At 31.1% G+C, this 18,434-nt stretch overlaps 1 pseudogene; it reads right to left on the bottom strand.

The window, feature by feature from the left end:
- Positions 1-6,966: 6,966 nt before the first annotated feature.
- On the bottom strand, positions 6,967-7,100 carry LOC145278517 (U2 spliceosomal RNA; annotated as a pseudogene).
- Positions 7,101-18,434: the final 11,334 nt, after the last annotated feature.

The following is an 18,434-nucleotide window of genomic DNA, read 5'->3' on the forward strand; positions in this document are numbered from 1 at the left end:
CAATTGTAAATAACAACTTTTTTCACAAAACCAACACCGTCTTTCTTTTTTTTCTCTCTCTTTCTCTCTCTCACCCACTTACTCTTCCCTCTCTCTCACCCTCTTTCTCTTGACGTCACACCACTGTTAAACTGTGGGGGGGGAACACATTCCCAGGCATTATCTCCTATAGATGCACATTTTATTAGAAATTCAGCTTTCAAAATATTAGACGATAATAAAAATATAAAACCAACACCCTCTTTCTCTTTTCTCTCTCTCTCACCAGCTTGAAAACCAACAAAAACAGTGCACAGTTTCCCAAGCATTTGGGGTGGGAAGGGGGGGAAGAAGCCGAGCGCACAGTTTCGTGTGAGAGAGAGAGAACAATTCTCAACCTATATACTCAACAAATTTTTTATCTACAGATTTGAAAGTTTGTATATAGGGTATTCAGACATATGGAAATATATCTAGCATAATCTATCTATTATATCTATAAAAGTGAAAATGTGTGTGTGTGTGAGGTAGCCAGAGAGAGAGAGAGAGAGAGAGAGAGAGAGAGAGAGAGACAACAATTCTCAACCTATATATTCAATACATTTTTTATCTACAGATTTGAAAATTTGTATATAGGGTATTCAGACATATGGAAATATATCTAGCATAATCTATCTATTATATCTATAAAAGTGAAAATGTGTGTGTGTGAGGTAGCCAGAGAGAGAGAGAGAGAGAGAGAGACAACAATTCTCAACCTATATATTCAATACATTTTTTATCTACAGATTTGAAAATTTGTATATAGGGTATTCAGACATATGGAAATATATCTAGCATAATCTATCTATTATATCTATAAAAGTGAAAATGTGTGTGTGTGTGTGTGTGTGTGTGTGTGCGTAAGAGAGAGAGAGAACAATTCTCAACCTATATACTCAACGTATTTTTATCTACGGATTTTAAACTTTGTATATAGGGTATTCAGACATATAGAAATATATCTAGCATAATCTATACATTATATCTATAAAAGTGAGAATGTGAGTGTGTGAGAGAGAGAGAACAATTCTCAACCTATATATTCAACAATTTTTTTACCTACAGATTTGAAAATTTGTATATTGGGTATTCAGACATATGGAAATATATCTAGCATAATCGATCTATTATATCTATAAAAGTCAGAATGTTTGCGTGTGGTTGTGTGTGTAAGGTTGCGAGAGAGAGAGAGAGAACAATTCTCAACCTATCTATTCAATAAATTTGTTATCTACAGATTTGACCATTTGTATATAGGGTATTCAGACATATGGAAATATATCCAGCATAATCTATCTATTATATCCATAAAAGTGAGAATGTGTGCGTGAGAGAGAGAGAGAGAGAGAGAGAGAGAGAGAGAGTAAGTACAATTCTCACCCTATATATTCAACAAATTTTTTATCTACCGATTATAAAATTTGTATATAGGGTATTCAGACATATGGAAATATATCTAGCATAATCTATCTATTATATCTAGAAAAGTGAGAATGTGTGTGAAAGAGAGAGAGAGAAGAGAGAGAGAGAACAATTCTCAACCTATATATTCAACTAATTTTTATGTACAGATCTGAAAATTTGTATACAGGGTATTCAGACATATGGAAATATATCTAGCATAATCTATTATATCTATAAAAGGTAGAATGTGTGTGTGTGTTTGTGAGTGAGTGAGTGAGTGAGTGAGTGAGAGAGAGAGAGAGAGAGAACAATTCTCAACCTATATACTCAACAAATTTTGTATCTACAGATTTGATAATTTGTATATAGGGTATTCAGACATAAGGAAATATATCTAGCATAATCTATCTATTATATCTATAAAAGTGAGAATGTGTGTGAAAGAGAGAGAGAGAGAACAATTCTCAACCTATATATTCAACAAATTCTATCTTTACAGATTTGAAAATTTGTATATAGGGTATTCAGACATTTGGAAATATATCTAGCATAATCTATTATATCTATAAAAGTGAGAATGTGTGTGTGAGAGAGAGAGAAAGAACAATTCTCAACCTATATACTCAACAAATTTTTTATCTACAGATTTAAAAATTTGTATATAGGGTATTCAGACATATAGAAATATATCTAGCATAACCTATCTATTATATCTATAAAATGACCATGTGTGTGTGTGTGAGAGAGAGAGAGAGAGTCAGAGAGAGAGAGAGAACAATTTTCAGCTTGTGTGTGTGTGAGAAAGAGAGAGAGAGAAAGAGAGGAAGGAAAATTCTCACCCTATATATTCAACAAATTTTTTATCTACATATTAGAAAATTTGGATATAGGGTATTCAGACGTATGGAAATATATCTAGCATAATCTATCTATTATATCTATAAAAGTGAGAATGTGTGTGTGAGAGAGAGAGAAAGAGAGAGAGAGAACAATTCTCAACCTATATATTCAACTAATTTTTTATCTACAGATTTGAAAATGTGTATATTGGGTATTCAGACATATGTAAATATATCTGGCATAATCTATGTATTATATCTATAAAAGTGTGAATGTGAGTGATGGAAAGAGCAAAAAATTCTCAACCTATATAACCTATAAAAGTGAGAATATGTGTGAGAGAGAGAGAGAGAGAGAACAATTCTCAACCTATATATTCCACACATTTTTGGGCACAGATTTGGAAATTTGTATATAGGGTAGGCAGACATATAGAAATATATCTAGCATAATCTATCTATTATATCTATAAAAGTGAGAACTTGTGTGTGTGTGTGTGTGTGTGTGTGAGAGAGAGAGAGAACAATTCTTAACCTACATACTCAACAAATGTTTTACCTACAGTTTAGAAAATTTGTATATAGGGTATTCAGACATATGGAAATATATCTAGCATAATCTATCTATTATAACTACAAAAGTTAGAATGTGTGTGTGAGAGAGAGAGAGAGAGAGAACAATTCTAAACCTATATATTCAACAAATTTTTTATCTACAGATTTGAAACTTTGTATATAGGGTATTCAGACATATGGAAATATATCTAGCATAATCTATCTATTTTATCTATAAAAGTGAGAATGCGTGTGTGTGAGATAGCGAGAGAGAGAGAGAGAAAAAGAGAGAGATAAAAATTCTCAACCTATACATTCAACAAATTTTTTATCCACAGATTTGAACATTTGTATATAGGGTGTTCAGACATATAGAAATATATCTAGCATAATCTATCTATTATATGTATAAAAGTGAGAATGTGTGTGTGTGTGAGAGAGAGGACAATTGTCAACCTATGTATACAACAAATTTTTTATCTACAGATTTCAAAATTTGTATATTGGGCATTCAGACATATTTCAATATATCTGGCATAATCTGTCTATTATATCTATAAAAGTGAGAATGTGTGTGATAGAGAGAGAGAGAACAATTCTCAACCTATATACTCAACAAATTTTTTATCTACAGATTTGAAAATTTGTATATAGGGTATTCAGACATATGGAAATATATCTAGCATAATCTATTATATCTATAAAAGTGAGAATGTGTGTGTGTGTGTGAGAGAGAGAGAGAGAGAGAGAGAGAACAATTCTCAACCCATATACTCAACAAATTCTTTATCTACAGATTTTAAAATTTGTATATAGAGTATTCATACAAATAGAAATATATCTAGGATAATCTTTCTATTATATCTATAAAAGTGAGAATGTGTGTGTGTGTGAGCGAGAGAGAGAGAGAGAGAGAGAGAGAGAGAGAGAACAGTTCTCAACCTATACATTCAACAAATTTTTATATATAGGGTATTCAGAAATATCGAAATATATCTAGCATAATCTATTATATCATTAAAAGTTAGAATGTGTGTGTGTGAGAGATAGAGAGAACAATTCTCAACCTATGCACTCTACAAATTTTTTATCTACAAATTAGAAAATTTGTATATAGGGTATTCACACATATGGAAATATATCTAGCATAATCTATCTATTATATCTATAAAAGTTAGAATGTGTGTGTGAGGTAGCCAGAGAGAGAGAGAGAGAGTAAGAACAATTTTCAACCTATATATTCAACAAATATTTGATCTACAGATTAGAAAATTTGTATATAGGGTATTCAGACATATGGAAATATATCTAGCATAATCTATCTATTATATCTCTAAAATTGAGAATGTGTGTGTGAGAGAGAGAGAGAGAACAATTTTCAACCTATATACTCAACAAATTTTTTTATCTACAGATTTGAAAATTTGTATATAGGGTATTCAGACATATGGAAATATATCTAGAGTAATCTATCTATTATATCTATAAAAGTGAGAATGCGTGTGTGTGTGAGAGAGAGCGACACAGAACAATTCTCAACCTATATATTCAACAAATTTTTTATGTACAGATCTGAAATATCACATTTGTATAGAAGTAGAAATCTTGATACCTACTCTGATACCTAATAAAAGAAAGGACGCTCTTTAGGGCGGATTTTGATTATAACAAGTCACTAATTAGAAATTATAATAAACATTCTAATAATTTAAGAATTTTACCAAAATAAAATTGCATGGTAATCACCCAATTTCTGCCACAAAATTTTGATTGGCAGAACTCATAAACATAAAATATATATTTTCTAATTTCATCTTTTTTTTTTCTTTTTACATAATCTGGTTTGATGTTTTCCCAAATATTCAAATCACTATATTTTGCTGCTTAATATCAAATACAGCAACTGAGTTATTTTTATGCATCAAACAATTACATTTTCTCATTCATCCAAACTAATCACTGAACATCAATTTCATATTTTCTTCACTAAAATATTACTGTGCTTGATGTCATCAAGTGGAGCGGATCATTTTTTTTTCATTTGTTCACACATTTTTCCAATTTATATATATTTTAAAGATTCTTAGCCTATGTCATTGCATACCAATCTGTTTATTAAAAGTTAAGGTTCACTGTAAACACATATGTTACACCAAAATAAAAACGCTTCAGATAATGTCTTGATATTCAATTCAGTTTCTCACATGACATCTTATGAAGTTAGTAGAAATGTTACAGACTTTTGAATCTCAAACACTTTCAATACTGTGCACTGATATTTTCTTTTTTGCAATATAAGCACATTCATGATTTTTTTACAAACGTTAAAAACTTTCACATTGTGTAGCAATATACTGAAACAATTATAAAAATATTTGTTTTTATTTTGAATGATGCAGGGCATCTGAAGAGAGATTTTTCTAACAAAATGAAAGTATAATTTTTAGCAATAGGTATCTAGGAAAAGGCCACTACATATGTTATAAGTTCCAAATTTCCACAACCTGGCAAATACTGGTACATGCTAGCAAATTTAGATTTGCAATTACAAAATATGATTCTAATTTTTTCCTTTGCTCTTTATTCTAACACTACACTAAGTTTACTGTGTTATTTCGCTACAGTTGATATTGTGTAGAACAATAAGAAAATCATAGTGAACAATGCATTCAACAAAATTTCACACACATTTCTAGATACCTATATCTAATAAGTTCAAAAGAAAGGACACACTTAGGGAGGTATTTTGGTGGTCAAGTCACTAAAAAGAGATTAGCTGGTTTCCCGGCATAGCCCAGGATATAATAAAGATTGACTGAAATACATGTTCTAGCTGGTTTCTAGGCGTTGCCAGGGATGTAATATAGACACATTATGTTGTATATTACCTGTTCTCTTCTCCCTAAGGTAAAACAATTTCATATACATACTGTAAATTACCTATGCTAGGGATAAAACATGAACAATATCAGTCCTAGGGTAGATAAAACAAATAATACATAGAGATGAAAGATTTCTCTCCCCTAAGAATCAAACATATGTTCAATATCTGCTTTTGTTTTTTCATTGTTTATACGGTCCCGGGCAACGCCGGGTAGCCCTGCTAGTCTATATATATAAAAGGCAAAAATCGGTGTGTATGTATGTATGTATGTATGTATGTATGTTTGTTTGTAACGCTAAAACTTTTGAAAGACGGAACCAGAGTTGACAAATTTGGTATCATATTGCACCTTGATCACCCGGATGACAAATATCGAAATTTCACGTCAAACGGACCAGTAGAAAGGGGTCAACTGATCGTTTTTCTCCTAGGGGGGCCCCCCAAAAAACCTGTCATTTTAACGTTATTCAATACGTGTCACGTGACGTGACGTCAGCTCAAACTTTTGACAGACACAACCAAAGTTGACAAATTATGTATCATATTGAACCTTGATCACCCGCATGACAAATATCGAAATTCCACACCAAACGGACCATTAAAAGGGGGTGAACTGATCATTTCTCTCCTAGGGGGGCCCCCCAAAAAACCTGTCATTTTAATGTTAATATTACATAATCCAAAAACGCTTAGTCATGTCACGTGACGTGACGTCAACATCCAGTAATGGCGAACACGAACAAATGTAAACAAACACTTTGTTTTACCGATACTTTTGTAATTTCTCTTCTGCTTTGTTCTAGAGATTATTAAACTCCATGACAATGTCTCCAACGTATTTAACTGGTTAAAAATAGTATTTATACAAGAGTTTTAACGAAAAATATCAGGAAAAAATGTACAGGAATAAAAAAAAATTCAGCTTTCAAAATATTCGTCGATAAAAAAACCGATCTTTATATTTACGCTAGCCATTTTGTATATTACCACGTGACCTGCTATCTCTTAAACTGGAGGGGGGGGTCCACTTGAATCCAACAAAACCAGTAATTTTTTTTTCTATTATATATACATCATTTTCTATAAAATTAAGTGTAGACTTTATAATTAAAACAAAAAATGTTATTCATACTAAAAAAAAAAAACGCTTAGTCATGTCACGTGACGTGACGTCAACATCCACTAATGGCGAACAATTGTACCTATTTACTATGCCTCCCCACGGGACAGAGTTAGACACCAGGGTCGTTTTTTAACGTGGAGAAAAGGTACAAAAATAAAAATTGTCTCAGTCGTGGAGGATTTCTCCTCCACCGAAAGAGAACAAGAAATAGAAGTGCAGCATCTGAAGAACAGATACTACACTTTGATCTTGACCAAAAGGCCAAGAATGCGAACAATTGTAAATAACAACTTTTTTCACAAAACCAACACCGTAACCAACACCGTCTTTCTTTTTTTTCTCTCTCTTTCTCCTCTCACCCACTTACTCTTCCCTCTCTCTCACCCTCTTTCTCTTGACGTCACACCACTGTTAAACTGTGGGGGGGGAACACATTCCCAGGCATTATCTCCTATAGATGCACATTTTATTAGAAATTCAGCTTTCAAAATATTAGACGATAATAAAAATATAAAACCAACACCCTCTTTCTCTTTTCTCTCTCTCTCACCAACTTACTCTTCTCTCTCTCTCACCCTCTTTCTCTTGACCTCCTACTACTGTTAAACTGTGTGTGTGTGTGGGGGGGGGAAGAGGCAGCTTGAAAACCAACAAAAACAGTGCACAGTTTCCCAAGCATTTGGGGTGGGAAGGGGGGGAAGAAGCCGAGCGCACAGTTTCGTGTGAGAGAGAGAGAACAATTCTCAACCTATATACTCAACAAATTTTTTATCTACAGATTTGAAAGTTTGTATATAGGGTATTCAGACATATGGAAATATATCTAGCGTAATCTATCTATTATATCTATAAAAGTGAAAATGTGTGTGTGTGTGTGTGTGAGGTAGCCAGAGAGAGAGAGAGAGAGAGAGAGAGAGACAACAATTCTCAACCTATATATTCAATACATTTTTTATCTACAGATTTGAAAATTTGTATATAGGGTATTCAGACATATGGAAATATATCTAGCATAATCTATCTATTATATCTATAAAAGTGAAAATGTGTGTGTGTGTGTGTGTGTGTGTGTGTGTGCGTAAGAGAGAGAGAGAACAATTCTCAACCTATATACTCAACGTATTTTTATCTACGGATTTTAAACTTTGTATATAGGGTATTCAGACATATAGAAATATATCTAGCATAATCTATACATTATATCTATAAAAGTGAGAATGTGAGTGTGTGAGAGAGAGAGAACAATTCTCAACCTATATATTCAACAAATTTTTTACCTACAGATTTGAAAATTTGTATATTGGGTATTCAGACATATGGAAATATATCTAGCATAATCGATCTATTATATCTATAAAAGTCAGAATGTTTGCGTGTGGTTGTGTGTGTAAGGTTGCGAGAGAGAGAGAGAGAGAACAATTCTCAACCTATCTATTCAATAAATTTGTTATCTACAGATTTGACCATTTGTATATAGGGTATTCAGACATATGGAAATATATCCAGCATAATCTATCTATTATATCCATAAAAGTGAGAATGTGTGCGTGTGTGAGAGAGAGAGAGAGAGAGAGAGAGAGAGTAAGTACAATTCTCACCCTATATATTCAACAAATTTTTTATCTACCGATTAGAAAATTTGTATATAGGGTATTCAGACATATGGAAATATATCTAGCATAATCTATCTATTATATCTAGAAAAGTGAGAATGTGTGTGAAAGAGAGAGAGAGAAGAGAGAGAGAGAGAACAATTCTCAACCTATATATTCAACTAATTTTTATGTACAGATCTGAAAATTTGTATACAGGGTATTCAGACATATGGAAATATATCTAGCATAATCTATTATATCTATAAAAGGTAGAATGTGTGTGTGTGTGTGAGTTAGTGAGTGAGTGAGTGAGTGAGAGAGAGAGAGAGAGAACAATTCTCAACCTATATACTCAACAAATTTTGTATCTACAGATTTGATAATTTGTATATAGGGTATTCAGACATTTGGAAATATATCTAGCATAATCTATTATATCTATAAAAGTGAGAATGTGTGTGTGTGAGAGAGAGAGAAAGAACAATTCTCAACCTATATACTCAACAAATTTTTTATCTACAGATTTAAAAATTTGTATATAGGGTATTCAGACATATAGAAATATATCTAGCATAACCTATCTATTATATCTATAAAATGACCATGTGTGTGTGTGTGAGAGAGAGAGAGAGAGTCAGAGAGAGAGAGAGAACAATTTTCAGCTTGTGTGTGTGTGAGAAAGAGAGAGAGAGAAAGAGAGGAGGGAAAATTCTCACCCTATATATTCAACAAATTTTTTATCTACATATTAGAAAATTTGGATATAGGGTATTCAGACGTATGGAAATATATCTAGCATAATCTATCTATTATATCTATAAAAGTGAGAATGTGTGTGTGAGAGAGAGAGAAAGAGAGAGAGAGAGAGAACAATTCTCAACCTATATATTCAACTAATTTTTTATCTACAGATTTGAAAATGTGTATATTGGGTATTCAGACATATGTAAATATATCTGGCATAATCTATGTATTATATCTATAAAAGTGTGAATGTGAGTGATGGAAAGAGCAAAAAATTCTCAACCTATATAACCTATAAAAGTGAGAATATGTGTGAGAGAGAGAGAGAGAGAGAACAATTCTCAACCTATATATTCCACACATTTTTGGGCACAGATTTGGAAATTTGTATATAGGGTAGGCAGACATATAGAAATATATCTAGCATAATCTATCTATTATATCTATAAAAGTGAGAACTTGTGTGTGTGTGTGTGTGTGTGTGTGAGAGAGAGAGAGAGAACAATTCTTAACCTACATACTCAACAAATTTTTTACCTACAGTTTAGAAAATTTGTATATAGGGTATTCAGACATATGGAAATATATCTAGCATAATCTATCTATTATAACTACAAAAGTTAGAATGTGTGTGTGAGAGAGAGAGAGAGAACAATTCTAAACCTATATATTCAACAAATTTTTTATCTACAGATTTGAAACTTTGTATATAGGGTATTCAGACATATGGAAATATATCTAGCATAATCTATCTATTTTATCTATAAAAGTGAGAATGCGTGTGTGTGAGATAGCGAGAGAGAGAGAGAGAGAGAAAAAGAGAGAGATAAAAATTCTCAACCTATACATTCAACAAATTTTTTATCCACAGATTTGAACATTTGTATATAGGGTGTTCAGACATATAGAAATATATCTAGCATAATCTATCTATTATATGTATAAAAGTGAGAATGTGTGTGTGTGTGAGAGAGAGGACAATTGTCAATCTATGTATACAACAAATTTTTTATCTACAGATTTCAAAATTTGTATATTGGGCATTCAGACATATTTCAATATATCTGGCATAATCTGTCTATTATATCTATAAAAGTGAGAATGTGTGTGATAGAGAGAGAGAGAACAATTCTCAACCTATATACTCAACAAATTTTTTATCTACAGATTTGAAAATTTGTATGTAGGGTATTCAGACATATGGAAATATATCTAGCATAATCTATTATATCTATAAAAGTGAGAATGTGTGTGTGTGTGAGAGAGAGAGAGAGAGAGAGAACAATTCTCAACCCATATACTCAACAAATTCTTTATCTACAGATTTTAAAATTTGTATATAGAGTATTCATACAAATAGAAATATATCTAGGATAATCTTTCTATTATATCTATAAAAGTGAGAATGTGTGTGTGTGTGAGCGAGAGAGAGAGAGAGAGAGAGAGAGAGAGAACAGTTCTCAACCTATACATTCAACAAATTTTTATATATAGGGTATTCAGAAATATCGAAATATATCTAGCATAATCTATTATATCTTTAAAAGTTAGAATGTGTGTGTGTGAGAGATAGAGAGAACAATTCTCAACCTATGCACTCTACAAATTTTTTATCTACAAATTAGAAAATTTGTATATAGGGTATTCACACATATGGAAATATATCTAGCATAATCTATCTATTATATCTATAAAAGTTAGAATGTGTGTGTGAGGTAGCCAGAGAGAGAGAGAGAGAGAGAGAGAGTAAGAACAATTTTCAACCTATATATTCAACAAATATTTGATCTACAGATTAGAAAATTTGTATATAGGGTATTCAGACATATGGAAATATATCTAGCATAATCTATCTATTATATCTCTAAAATTGAGAATGTGTGTGTGAGAGAGAGAGAGAGAACAATTTTCAACCTATATACTCAACAAATTTTTTTATCTACAGATTTGAAAATTTGTATATAGGGTATTCAGACATATGGAAATATATCTAGAGTAATCTATCTATTATATCTATAAAAGTGAGAATGCGTGTGTGTGTGAGAGAGAGCGACACAGAACAATTCTCAACCTATATATTCAACAAATTTTTTATGTACAGATCTGAAATATCACATTTGTATAGAAGTAGAAATCTTGATACCTACTCTGATACCTAATAAAAGAAAGGACACTCTTTAGGGCGGATTTTGATTATAACAAGTCACTAATTAGAAATTATAATAAACATTCTAATAATTTAAGAATTTTACCAAAATAAAATTGCATGGTAATCACCCAATTTCTGCCACAAAATTTTGATTGGCAGAACTCATAAACATAAAATATATATTTTCTAATTTCATCTTTTTTTTTTCTTTTTACATAATCTGGTTTGATGTTTTCCCAAATATTCAAATCACTATATTTTGCTGCTTAATATCAAATACAGCAACTGAGTTATTTTTATGCATCAAACAATTACATTTTCTCATTCATCCAAACTAATCACTGAACATCAATTTCATATTTTCTTCACTAAAATATTACTGTGCTTGATGTCATCAAGTGGAGCGGATCATTTTTTTTTCATTTGTTCACACATTTTTCCAATTTATATATATTTTAAAGATTCTTAGCCTATGTCATTGCATACCAATCTGTTTATTAAAAGTTAAGGTTCACTGTAAACACATATGTTACACCAAAATAAAAACGCTTCAGATAATGTCTTGATATTCAATTCAGTTTCTCACATGACATCTTATGAAGTTAGTAGAAATGTTACAGACTTTTGAATCTCAAACACTTTCAATACTGTGCACTGATATTTTCTTTTTTGCAATATAAGCACATTCATGATTTTTTTTACAAACGTTAAAAACTTTCACATTGTGTAGCAATATACTGAAACAATTATAAAAATATTTGTTTTTATTTTGAATGATGCAGGGCATCTGAAGAGAGATTTTTCTAACAAAATGAAAGTATAATTTTTAGCAATAGGTATCTAGGAAAAGGCCACTACATATGTTATAAGTTCCAAATTTCCACAACCTGGCAAATACTGGTACATGCTAGCAAATTTAGATTTGCAATTACAAAATATGATTCTAATTTTTTCCTTTGCTCTTTATTCTAACACTACACTAAGTTTACTGTGTTATTTCGCTACAGTTGATATTGTGTAGAACAATAAGAAAATCATAGTGAACAATGCATTCAACAAAATTTCACACACATTTCTAGATACCTATATCTAATAAGTTCAAAAGAAAGGACACACTTAGGGAGGTATTTTGGTGGTCAAGTCACTAAAAAGAGATTAGCTGGTTTCCCGGCATAGCCCAGGATATAATAAAGATTGACTGAAATACATGTTCTAGCTGGTTTCTAGGCGTTGCCAGGGATGTAATATAGACACATTATGTTGTATATTACCTGTTCTCTTCTCCCTAAGGTAAAACAATTTCATATACATGCTGTAAATTACCTATGCTAGGGATAAAACATGAACAATATCAGTCCTAGGGTAGATAAAACAAATAATACATAGAGATGAAAGATTCCTCTCCCCTAAGAATCAAACATATGTTCAATATCTGCTTTTGTTTTTTCATTGTTTATACGGTCCCGAGCAACGCCGGGTAGCCCTGCTAGTCTATATATATAAACTAGCAGGGCTACCCGGCGTTGCTCGGGACCGTATAAACAATGAAAAAACAAAAGCAGATATTGAACATATGTTTGATTCTTAGGGGAGAGGAATCTTTCATCTCTATGTATTATTTGTTTTATCTACCCTAGGACTGATATTGTTCATGTTTTATCCCTAGCATAGGTAATTTACAGCATGTATATGAAATTGTTTTACCTTAGGGAGAAGAGAACAGGTAATATACAACATAATGTGTCTATATTACATCCCTGGCAACGCCTAGAAACCAGCTAGAACATGTATTTCAGTCAATCTTTATTATATCCTGGGCTATGCCGGGAAACCAGCTAATCTCTTTTTAGTGACTTGACCACCAAAATACCTCCCTAAGTGTGTCCTTTCTTTTGAACTTATTAGATATAGGTATCTAGAAATGTGTGTGAAATTTTGTTGAATGCATTGTTCACTATGATTTTCTTATTGTTCTACACAATATCAACTGTAGCGAAATAACACAGTAAACTTAGTGTAGTGTTAGAATAAAGAGCAAAGGAAAAAATTAGAATCATATTTTGTAATTGCAAATCTAAATTTGCTAGCATGTACCAGTATTTGCCAGGTTGTGGAAATTTGGAACTTATAACATATGTAGTGGCCTTTTCCTAGATACCTATTGCTAAAAATTATACTTTCATTTTGTTAGAAAAATCTCTCTTCAGATGCCCTGCATCATTCAAAATAAAAACAAATATTTTTATAATTGTTTCAGTATATTGCTACACAATGTGAAAGTTTTTAACGTTTGTAAAAAAAATCATGAATGTGCTTATATTGCAAAAAAGAAAATATCAGTGCACAGTATTGAAAGTGTTTGAGATTCAAAAGTCTGTAACATTTCTACTAACTTCATAAGATGTCATGTGAGAAACTGAATTGAATATCAAGACATTATCTGAAGCGTTTTTATTTTGGTGTAACATATGTGTTTACAGTGAACCTTAACTTTTAATAAACAGATTGGTATGCAATGACATAGGCTAAGAATCTTTAAAATATATATAAATTGGAAAAATGTGTGAACAAATGAAAAAAAAATGATCCGCTCCACTTGATGACATCAAGCACAGTAATATTTTAGTGAAGAAAATATGAAATTGATGTTCAGTGATTAGTTTGGATGAATGAGAAAATGTAATTGTTTGATGCATAAAAATAACTCAGTTGCTGTATTTGATATTAAGCAGCAAAATATAGTGATTTGAATATTTGGGAAAACATCAAACCAGATTATGTAAAAAGAAAAAAAAAAGATGAAATTAGAAAATATATATTTTATGTTTATGAGTTCTGCCAATCAAAATTTTGTGGCAGAAATTGGGTGATTACCATGCAATTTTATTTTGGTAAAATTCTTAAATTATTAGAATGTTTATTATAATTTCTAATTAGTGACTTGTTATAATCAAAATCCGCCCTAAAGAGTGTCCTTTCTTTTATTAGGTATCAGAGTAGGTATCAAGATTTCTACTTCTATACAAATGTGATATTTCAGATCTGTACATAAAAAATTTGTTGAATATATAGGTTGAGAATTGTTCTGTGTCGCTCTCTCTCACACACACACGCATTCTCACTTTTATAGATATAATAGATAGATTACTCTAGATATATTTCCATATGTCTGAATACCCTATATACAAATTTTCAAATCTGTAGATAAAAAAATTTGTTGAGTATATAGGTTGAAAATTGTTCTCTCTCTCTCTCTCACACACACATTCTCAATTTTAGAGATATAATAGATAGATTATGCTAGATATATTTCCATATGTCTGAATACCCTATATACAAATTTTCTAATCTGTAGATCAAATATTTGTTGAATATATAGGTTGAAAATTGTTCTTACTCTCTCTCTCTCTCTCTCTCTGGCTACCTCACACACACATTCTAACTTTTATAGATATAATAGATAGATTATGCTAGATATATTTCCATATGTGTGAATACCCTATATACAAATTTTCTAATTTGTAGATAAAAAATTTGTAGAGTGCATAGGTTGAGAATTGTTCTCTCTATCTCTCACACACACACATTCTAACTTTTAATGATATAATAGATTATGCTAGATATATTTCGATATTTCTGAATACCCTATATATAAAAATTTGTTGAATGTATAGGTTGAGAACTGTTCTCTCTCTCTCTCTCTCTCTCTCTCGCTCACACACACACACATTCTAACTTTTATAGATATAATAGAAAGATTATCCTAGATATATTTCTATTTGTATGAATACTCTATATACAAATTTTAAAATTTGTAGATAAAGAATTTGTTGAGTATATGGGTTGAGAATTGTTCTCTCTCTCTCTCTCTCTCTCTCACACACACACACACATTCTCACTTTTATAGATATAATAGATTATGCTAGATATATTTCCATATGTCTGAATACCCTATATACAAATTTTCAAATCTGTAGATAAAAAATTTGTTGAGTATATAGGTTGAGAATTGTTCTCTCTCTCTCTCTATCACACACATTCTCACTTTTATAGATATAATAGACAGATTATGCCAGATATATTGAAATATGTCTGAATGCCCAATATACAAATTTTGAAATCTGTAGATAAAAAATTTGTTGTATACATAGGTTGACAATTGTCCTCTCTCTCACACACACACACACACATTCTCACTTTTATACATATAATAGATAGATTATGCTAGATATATTTCTATATGTCTGAACACCCTATATACAAATGTTCAAATCTGTGGATAAAAAATTTGTTGAATGTATAGGTTGAGAATTTTTATCTCTCTCTTTTTCTCTCTCTCTCTCTCGCTATCTCACACACACGCATTCTCACTTTTATAGATAAAATAGATAGATTATGCTAGATATATTTCCATATGTCTGAATACCCTATATACAAAGTTTCAAATCCGTAGATAAAAAATTTGTTGAATATATAGGTTTAGAATTGTTCTCTCTCTCTCTCTCTCACACACACATTCTAACTTTTGTAGTTATAATAGATAGATTATGCTAGATATATTTCCATATGTCTGAATACCCTATATACAAATTTTCTAAACTGTAGGTAAAATATTTGTTGAGTATGTAGGTTAAGAATTGTTCTCTCTCTCTCTCTCACACACACACACACACACAAGTTCTCACTTTTATAGATATAATAGATAGATTATGCTAGATATATTTCTATATGTCTGCCTACCCTATATACAAATTTCCAAATCTGTGCCCAAAAATGTGTGGAATATATAGGTTGAGAATTGTTCTCTCTCTCTCTCTCTCTCACACATATTCTCACTTTTATAGGTTATATAGGTTGAGAATTTTTTGCTCTTTCCATCACTCACATTCACACTTTTATAGATATAATACATAGATTATGCCAGATATATTTACATATGTCTGAATACCCAATATACACATTTTCAAATCCGTAGATAAAAAATTAGTTGAATATATAGGTTGAGAATTGTTCTCTCTCTCTCTCTTTCTCTCTCTCTCACACACACATTCTCACTTTTATAGATATAATAGATAGATTATGCTAGATATATTTCCATACGTCTGAATACCCTATATCCAAATTTTCTAATATGTAGATAAAAAATTTGTTGAATATATAGGGTGAGAAATTTCCTTCCTCTCTTTCTCTCTCTCTCTTTCTCACACACACACAAGCTGAAAATTGTTCTCTCTCTCTCTCTGACTCTCTCTCTCTCTCTCACACACACACACATGGTCATTTTATAGATATAATAGATAGGTTATGCTAGATATATTTCTATATGTCTGAATACCCTATATACAAATTTTTAAATCTGTAGATAAAAAATTTGTTGAGTATATAGGTTGAGAATTGTTCTTTCTCTCTCTCTCACACACACATTCTCACTTTTATAGATATAATAGATTATGCTAGATATATTTCCAAATGTCTGAATACCCTATATACAAATTTTCAAATCTGTAAAGATAGAATTTGTTGAATATATAGGTTGAGAATTGTTCTCTCTCTCTCTCTTTCACACACATTCTCACTTTTATAGATATAATAGATAGATTATGCTAGATATATTTCCTTATGTCTGAATACCCTATATACAAATTATCAAATCTGTAGATACAAAATTTGTTGAGTATATAGGTTGAGAATTGTTGTCTCTCTCTCTCTCTCTCTCACTCACTCACTCACTCACTCACTCACAAACACACACACACATTCTACCTTTTATAGATATAATAGATTATGCTAGATATATTTCCATATGTCTGAATACCCTGTATACAAATTTTCAGATCTGTACATAAAAATTAGTTGAATATATAGGTTGAGAATTGTTCTCTCTCTCTCTCTCTTCTCTCTCTCTCTTTCACACACATTCTCACTTTTCTAGATATAATAGATAGATTATGCTAGATATATTTCCATATGTCTGAATACCCTATATACAAATTTTATAATCGGTAGATAAAAAATTTGTTGAATATATAGGGTGAGAATTGTACTTACTCTCTCTCTCTCTCTCTCTCTCTCTCTCACGCACACATTCTCACTTTTATGGATATAATAGATAGATTATGCTGGATATATTTCCATATGTCTGAATACCCTATATACAAATGGTCAAATCTGTAGATAACAAATTTATTGAATAGATAGGTTGAGAATTGTTCTCTCTCTCTCTCTCGCAACCTTACACACACAACCACACGCAAACATTCTGACTTTTATAGATATAATAGATCGATTATGCTAGATATATTTCCATATGTCTGAATACCCAATATACAAATTTTCAAATCTGTAGGTAAAAAATTTGTTGAATATATAGGTTGAGAATTGTTCTCTCTCTCTCACACACTCACATTCTCACTTTTATAGATATAATGTATAGATTATGCTAGATATATTTCTATATGTCTGAATACCCTATATACAAAGTTTAAAATCCGTAGATAAAAATACGTTGAGTATATAGGTTGAGAATTGTTCTCTCTCTCTCTTACGCATACACACACACACACACACATTTTCACTTTTATAGATATAATAGATAGATTATGCTAGATATATTTCCATATGTCTGAATACCCTATATACAAATTTTCAAATCTGTAGATAAAAAATGTATTGAATATATAGGTTGAGAATTGTTGTCTCTCTCTCTCTCTCTCTCTCTGGCTACCTCACACACACACACATTTTCACTTTTATAGATATAATAGATAGATTATGCTAGATATATTTCCATATGTCTGAATACCCTATATACAAATTTTCAAATCTGTAGATAAAAAATGTATTGAATATATAGGTTGAGAATTGTTGTCTCTCTCTCTCTCTCTCTCTCTCTCTCTCTCTGGCTACCTCACACACACACACATTTTCACTTTTATAGATATAATAGATATATTATGCTAGATATATTTCCATATGTCTGAATACCCTATATACAAACTTTCAAATCTGTAGATAAAAAATTTGTTGAGTATATAGGTTGAGAATTGTTCTCTCTCTCTCACACGAAACTGTGCGCTCGGCTTCTTCCCCCCCTTCCCACCCCAAATGCTTGGGAAACTG

The sequence above is a fragment of the Euprymna scolopes genome, chromosome 6 (assembly GCF_053919585.1).
Source record: "Euprymna scolopes isolate OS-2025 chromosome 6, ASM5391958v1, whole genome shotgun sequence".
NCBI classification, from domain to species: Eukaryota; Metazoa; Mollusca; class Cephalopoda; order Sepiida; family Sepiolidae; genus Euprymna; species Euprymna scolopes.